Source organism: Lactuca serriola, chromosome 3 (assembly GCF_051521515.1).
Source record: "Lactuca serriola cultivar US96UC23 chromosome 3, Lser_US96UC23_V15, whole genome shotgun sequence".
In the NCBI taxonomy this organism is placed as follows: Eukaryota; Viridiplantae; Streptophyta; class Magnoliopsida; order Asterales; family Asteraceae; genus Lactuca; species Lactuca serriola.
The window spans coordinates 283,222,251-283,230,241 of NC_136410.1; positions in this window are offsets into that span (position 1 = coordinate 283,222,251).

Sequence of the window (7,991 nt, forward strand, 5' to 3'; positions counted from 1 at the left end):
GGTGCATTTAGGCACACAATACTTGCTAAAAACATTTGAACCTAGCTCTCTCTCTCTCTCTCTCTATATATATATATATATATATATATATATATATATATATATATATATATATATATATATATATATATATATATATCTGACGGTTCACTTGCGATCACAAAAAATTTGAGATCTTGAGATTAAACTTTAATCACATATTGTTCATTTGCCGTTGTTACACTCCAATGTACCGACAACAGTAGGATAAGTATAATCATAAATGATTATATGACAGAGAGATATAATCATATATGATTATACATCTGTATACGTATATGCCTAATCATAAAAGCTTATACATATATGTCTGTTCACGGATTGAATAATCATATATAATTATGACAGTTGGTGACAGAAGAGGTGGTTGTAGAGGTAGCTGTGGTATAATCAACGGATGTGACAGTGGTGGGTTGGGCAAGTAGCAGAGGTGGTAGTAGTGGTGGTGGGTGACAGTTGTGGTGGTGGGGATGGTGGCGGAGGAGAAAGGAACAAACGTTGCTATATAATCATTTATGATTATAGCTAACCTGTTGCACCGGTACGCCGGAGGGTTAGAACAACAAATGTGTAATATGTAGCTAAAGTTGAATCTTAAGATCACTGTTTTATTTTGAATTTCAATGGAACCTATATATATATATATATATATATATATATATATATATATATATATATATATATATATATATATATATATATATATATATATATATATATATATATATATATATATTGAATGGTTCAAAATGAGAACAAAAAAATGTTAAGAACTATACATTTAAAAAAAAACTTATCATTAAGGGTATTTTCACTATAGGAAATGAATGCATTACCGACGACGCCTTTACCGATGACAACGATCTTTTGTGGCATCTCTTAAATTTGTCGCCGCTAAATGTCCTTGTCACCGCTACTGGTGTCGTCAGTAATGCTTTATGGACCGAATCCGTATTATCACCATTTGGTAAACCGTAACCGTTTAATCGTGTATCTAATCCAATGGTTGGGGTCCTGTTTTCACACAAAATCAATATCGACGACATAGAGTCGCCGCTAAAAACCAAAAATTATCACCACTAAAGTTCGAAAAAGGACACACGCTCTTTCCCCTCGGTGTAAGTTGCCGCTATTGGTTCCTGTCGTCGGTATCTCTTTAGCTGTCCTAACTATTGCGTGTCGCCGCTACTAATGGGCTGAAATTATACAATACAATCGCTTCCTCTTTTTTGCTTTCTGCTCTCATTTTGTCTCCATTTTTCGCATGCGTTCTTTGACGATTCTCAATCAATTATCAGTCCCCATAATTAGAAGAGATACCAGAGGGCCACCAGAAACTTCCCCTCCCCGGCCCTGTAAGCCACTGGTGTTGTTGTTGTCGATTTCATCCTCCAAGGTTTGTGTGTTCCTTCCTTATTTCTCCCTTTCTTTCTATTTTAATGTTGATTTCTTGGAGAATTTGTGACTAATTGCATTTTTTTTTAAAAATCTTTTTTCTCTATTGTCACTGCAGCTACCGTTGGCTGTTGCTGTTACCGATGACAACTACCACCACCACTACACCAACTTCTGATTGCTGGCCACCATATGTTCTATGTACTATGATTTTGGAGATTAATTACAATAATATGTCTATTTGGTGTATATGTTTGTATTTTTATATGTATATGTAAATTTGGTGTATGTGTGTGAAATTTTGTGTATTTGGTATAAGATGTTATTATGTATGTATGTGAAAGTATGTGTTTTTGGTATTAGTATAATGTGAATGTGTATTTGATATATGTATTCATCATGTTTGTGTATTTGGTAATTATGCTCAAGAATCATATTAAAGTGATATTACTAATTAACATATAATACTAAAGGGTCACACTAAGAACATCTTGATATAATTGATTATTTATTAGAAATTGGTTTTGATAAATATTCAACAAAATCTTATAATAAAAATTGGAAATTATTTATTTGTAGAAAATTGGAAATTATTTATTTGTAGGAAATAATAATTGGAAATTACATAATTCGTATGGTATGAATTAGTAAGTCATGCACAACATTTTGGACTAGACAAATCCTTTTTTCTTTTACCAAAAAGTTAAAGTTTATATTTTATAAACTAGTTCATAAATTTATAAAACTTGTCTTCGTTTTTGTTATTAATTTCGAAATGTAAAGAAGACAAAGGAGACGATGGGCTTTTGATTATTTTTGTTAAACGTAAAGTCTAGCTTGCATGTATGGATATAATAATGAGTTATAGACATGGTTGTTTAAAAGTGCTAAGACCTTTTGGTTAAGGACTTCACTTTTATGAATTAAGAGACATGAGGCTTTCATTTTTGAGTTTTGGTCTTTTGATGACAAAATTCTAGATGCTCTCTCTCATTCTTTCTCATTTTGTTAAGAACACATGAAGATTATTTGCTTTTATAACTCTCTCGAAGTTCATATTGCTTGTAAACTTCAAGCTTAATAGATTAAGAGTTTTAGACTAGCATCTACATCAAGTTAAGTCATTGTTGGTGTCTCTTAAGTTCATCATCCTTCATTAACTTCCAAGCCTCCCAAGATGATCCAAAGAACTACAAATGTTGTAATTTCTCCATCTTCTTCTTTGGCTGGTGTCTATTTTCTGTCCAAACTTTGAAAGATGATTGTTAGCCGGGTTTAAGTTGTTTATGTTATTAAAAAATGGTCAAGTCTCTCGTTGCTCAATATTATGTTTTTGAAACTATTTTTTGAATAAAAACCTACCAATTGGTATCAAGAGCCACCTTGCAAGTTTGATTATATTTTTTTGATTTTTGGAAATCTTAGGTTTTTGGAGAGTATATATGACTTGGTTTTGTACAAAAACAAGTTCTTATATATTTTCTATCACAAATTTATAATTGTTATTTTATGTGACAAAAGTTTTCATGCACATTTTGTCATTTAAAGTTGTAATAGAAAAAAAAAGGTTGTTTAATGTATATGTTGATATGTATGATGTGCATAAACTACCCAAGGACTATTAAGTTTGTTGTGTTGTTGTGTTGGTTCTTTTATAAAAATTGTTATAATAATTTATTTATGCATACAATATGTAATAAATTAAATATATTAGTTTTCTTGTTTTATTTAAATAATAGATTAGTTGTTAGAAATAATTTATTTGTAAAAAAATGTAACAAAAAATTATGTTGGAGCCATTTTTTGAAGACCAAAGTGCAATTTTCACAAGTATAAGGTGTGCAGGATTTTCAGTGACAGTTTGCAAATTGTCGCTAAATGTTGTTGTTGCTGTTGGTAGACTTTTCAAAGGGCTATTGAGCATTTGAGAAGCTTTCTGCAACACTTTCTGAAAATGTTGCTTTAAAGAAGCTTTTCCAATTTTTTGAAACAAATGGTGTTTTCTCAAGTGGGAGCTTCTATAAAAATATTACAAGATGATTTTTGGTCCCTTAAAATGTACATTTAGGAATGGACTTGACATTTTTGTTTTGGCTTACACAAAATGTCTTTAGTTGGTTATGTTTATGCACATATAATTTTATGCATGTTTGTGCTATTTATTTTATGCAATTATTATGTGTGACTCATATATTAGTTTTTGACATGCTAAAATAGTTTTTAGACAAAATAAACATCACATGGAGTTTGCTTTTCAAAATTTATAATTTATACATAAGATTTAACAAGTTATAGTTTTAATATAAAATTCGGTTTTATAAAAACGTTAATAACGTCAAATTTTGAAATACTTAAATATAAGTTTAAAATGATGATTTTTGAAAAAAATCCAAATATATAAGTAATAAAAGGGAGTTTTACTAAAGATATAAATAGGTTGAAATGCACTTAAACTTAATACTGGTTATTAAAATTGACTCACATTTAAATTATATAAACATTAGCATTTTATATAGAACCTTCAAAAGTGATTTCTTTTGAAAATTTGTACCATGGTTTATTATATGCATGTAATAATGATGATATTATATGTTTTTAAAACAATAATTATAAAACATATAAAGAACCTTTTACAAACCTCAAATTTGTGAAATCCATTTTGAAGAATAGTCGCACGTTTCTTGTATGCACTAGTGGGATAAAGGATGTCTAACTGCTTAGTGTTATCTTTTGATAGTCTGGGTGTCTTCGCGATTTCTATAACCAAGTTATAGGCTGATTAAACATGTTTTTCAAAATGGACGATTTGATCGGAAATCTTTTGTGATAAAGGATACCTAAGCAAGAGCATTCCAAGGCATAGATGAGATCAAACATGTCTAATTAAATTTGTTATTAGCGATCCCATAAATCTAGGAATTATATAGTAGGATATAATTGATAATCGATATCCACCAGGTTGAATTCAAATGGATGGGATAAAGGATACCTAACCATTTATTTGTTTTGCAACTTGGATCCTAGACTTTGATAATTAATGTTTTTGGAAACTAAAAGTGTATTAATTATTAAACAGTTTAGATATTGAAAAAACTAAATGAATTTTGTTAAAATTTTGTAGTTAAATAATCCATTCTCAATACCATGAATTGTTATTTTCTTTAATGGCTTAATGAAACAATAATATTTACTAGATACAACTTCAATGAATAGGTTCATGTTTTAAACGACAATCTCGTGAGAGATACGAAATTGTATACACTTAAAGGTCCTAGTCCTAAACTATTTGCTTTAAGTAATAAACCTGAATATGATACCTATTAAAAGCATCACTGTGATGCTAAAGATGTTTCTAACATCAAAGTATGAATAGTTCATGGCCCAAAAGAGTCACGTTTTGTGATCTAGTAGGCCCATGTTTTATGGACTGAACACATTTAAGCCCAAGAAATCCAATAAGGCCCACAAAGATAGAAATTGTTTCTACTATAGAGAAACTGGACATTGGAAGATGAACTGTTCCTCTTATCTGGAAAGAAAGTCTGGAAGAGAGTAGTACTTTAGGTGGCTACTAAATAGAACTCATACTTTTTATATAACACTTAAGTACTTGGTACTTAAATGTTAATCTAATATTTGTAATTGGTTTGCAGATATTTACTGAAGAGTAACTAGTTGAGCACAATCAAGTTGGAACTAGACTCTCGGAGTTTACTTTATTAATTATTCTAAGAAAATAATTCACTTATATTATGAAACAATGTTTGTTTTTGAACAATTTATGGTTTAATTTAGCTTTCCTAAATATATTTCTCAGTTTAATTTATGAACGATTGACTATTTACTTAAATTGTTTTACATAACGATCACCTACATATGAAAAAATGATTAAGATTCTATTTATGAGACTAGATCTCTTAATAAGAATTATAAAATAAATTTCAATGTTTTATAAATAACAAGTTCTATATATGTTGACTTAAACTTTTTTTTACGTCAAACTCATCTTTGACATTGATATCTTTATTATACAAACGATATTCATATATTCCAACTTCAAGAAAGGGATCCTTGAAGAAATATAATGTAGTTTATTTGACATATGTAAATGTTATTTATATATAAAACACTCCAAATGATATTTTCACTAAGTAGTAAAGAAAATAATTATTAACAAACTATACACTATGTTGTATGACTAAAGAAAATTATTATTAACGAACTATACACTATGATGTATTACTTCCTTTATAATAAATGTCTAAAATTAAGCATAAAATACAAAATCAACTTTATTAACAACTATAGTAGTTATAATTATATTTTACATGGTAAAACATAATTATGAAATCTTTATTTCAGGTTTCAAATATAAAGTCAAAATATAAACTGGTGAAGACTATCGAAAACCTTAATGATAATGAATGATGAATTAAATCTTACTTAGTATAATTTACTTTCTAATCGGTACAAATGTCCTCTTTTAATTTCCTTGGGATAACCCCTATAACACTATCAATTGCTCATTGAGTACAAATACCAACTAATAAGTAAATATAACATTTTTTTCATAAGATTTTGTATGGAAAGGCTCTATCCCTATCTTATTAAATGTTTTATGGATTTAAAGCCTATGTTGGACTAAAGCTTTTGAACCTAAAATCTACTAGATACATATTTGTATAATACTCTAAATGCGGCTTACATTATTATATGAAAACCCACCAAGAATAAGTAATCTTATTCCTCTGATAGCTGAGTTAGCATAAAACAAGCTTTTAATGACAAAGCAAGTGGGAGGTACATGGAACTTGAAGCAGCTCAAGAACCATTACCTGATGTAGTAGTAGTTGACACTAGTTTTAACAAGGGATTGTTAAAGTTGAATAATAGCTATTCACAAACACAAATTGTTCCCTTTAGTGGTAGAAATCATCTATGACTTGAGAAATATGGAATCTCTCATTGAGGAGATTTTCTTGATGGTTTCTAGCAAATCCATCAAATACCAAGATGATATGTTAGATCTCAAATCTGATTAATGACTTAGAGTCATGAACATGAGATGTAATCCATGTATGTATGGTCTTTGTAATGCTCGATTTCCGTTATGAGGTGGTTTCTAAGTGTGTAATTTCTCTTTGGAACTCAGAGAGTTGGGGTGCCTTAACTCGAAGAGTCGAGGTGATTTTTAGTCGTAGTTTTAATGAACCAACACAGCAAATTGAGGAGCCTCAACTCGGCGAGTTGGCAGCTGGGGAGGAAACCGTAACTTTTAGGGTGTTCCACGGTATTTAAAGGCCATAAGTCCCTTGGCTTGCCTCCTTACCGGCCTCCTCTATCCAGAAACCCTAATTTTGAGTATGATCTTCCATAGTTGAGTATGTGAGCTTGTGGAGAGCTTGGAGTGTTGATTTTTGGTACTCTTTTGAAGGAGCCTTGAAGTGAAGGTGTCTAGCTTGGTGGAAAGGCTTTAGATCCAAATTCCCCACTTATTACAGTCTTTTTGAGGTATAAAGCTTGTACCTTGCTTCTTCGTTGATTAGATCTCTTCTTTCGGGGTTTTATTTTGATTATTGGATTCTTTGATGGATTGCCCAAGGATTTGAGTGTTTCATGGGTTTTCATTCTAGATCTGGCCATTTTGTGGCTTCATTTAGCTTATAGTTGCAAGCTTTATGAGGATTTTGGTGTCTTGCATCCATTAAGCCAATTATTAAGTCCATTTTATGCTTAAGAGCTTGTTTTAGATCTGGCCATTTTGTGGCCTCATTTGGCCTAAAGTTGCAAGCTTTATGAGGATTTTGGTGTCATGCATGCATTAAGACAATTATTAAGTCCATTTTAAGTTGAAGAGCTTCATTTAGAAATGCATGAACATAAATTTGGCAACTTTACGTAGTTTTCCAGCTCAAGGGAGTTTGATCTAGGTTTTGCGGTCATGTCCTTATGGATTGAGTGCTTATTGTATTAAGTTGTTGGGTTTTGAGCGAGCTTGGCGAGTTTATTTATAAACTCGGCGAGTTGGGTCGGTTTTTCCTGACTTTATAGTTAAATGGTAAAGCACGGTGAGTTGAAGGAACAACTTGGCGAGTTGGATCAACTTGGGCCGTTGACCTTGACTTTTTGACTTTTGTCCTTGACAAAGTTGTCCTAAGGGGTACTTGTGGTAACCTGAATTATAATAATAGAAATTATGGGCTTAGGAAAAGACTTATATGAGGTTTGGCCTAATTTGGAAAATTGGGTCATTAGTGGGCCTTTGTAGATCTTTTGGTTTTGGACCTTTTGGTTAATGGATTTGGGCCTCAGTTTTGGTTCATGTTGGGCCACGGGTAAAATGGTCGTTTTACCCCAAGTTTGGATGGTGGGATTTAGAATGGAACCCAATTGCTAATTGGGTGTTATTTTGATTTGATAGATCGGAGGTGTGAATAGGGCACCAACTAGGGATTCTTGCAGTGAACTTCAATATTCAAGGTGGGTATCCTCACTGTACTATGGGTCGAAGGCACCAATGTCGGACCATCAGGTTTATGTATTATAGGATGACCAAA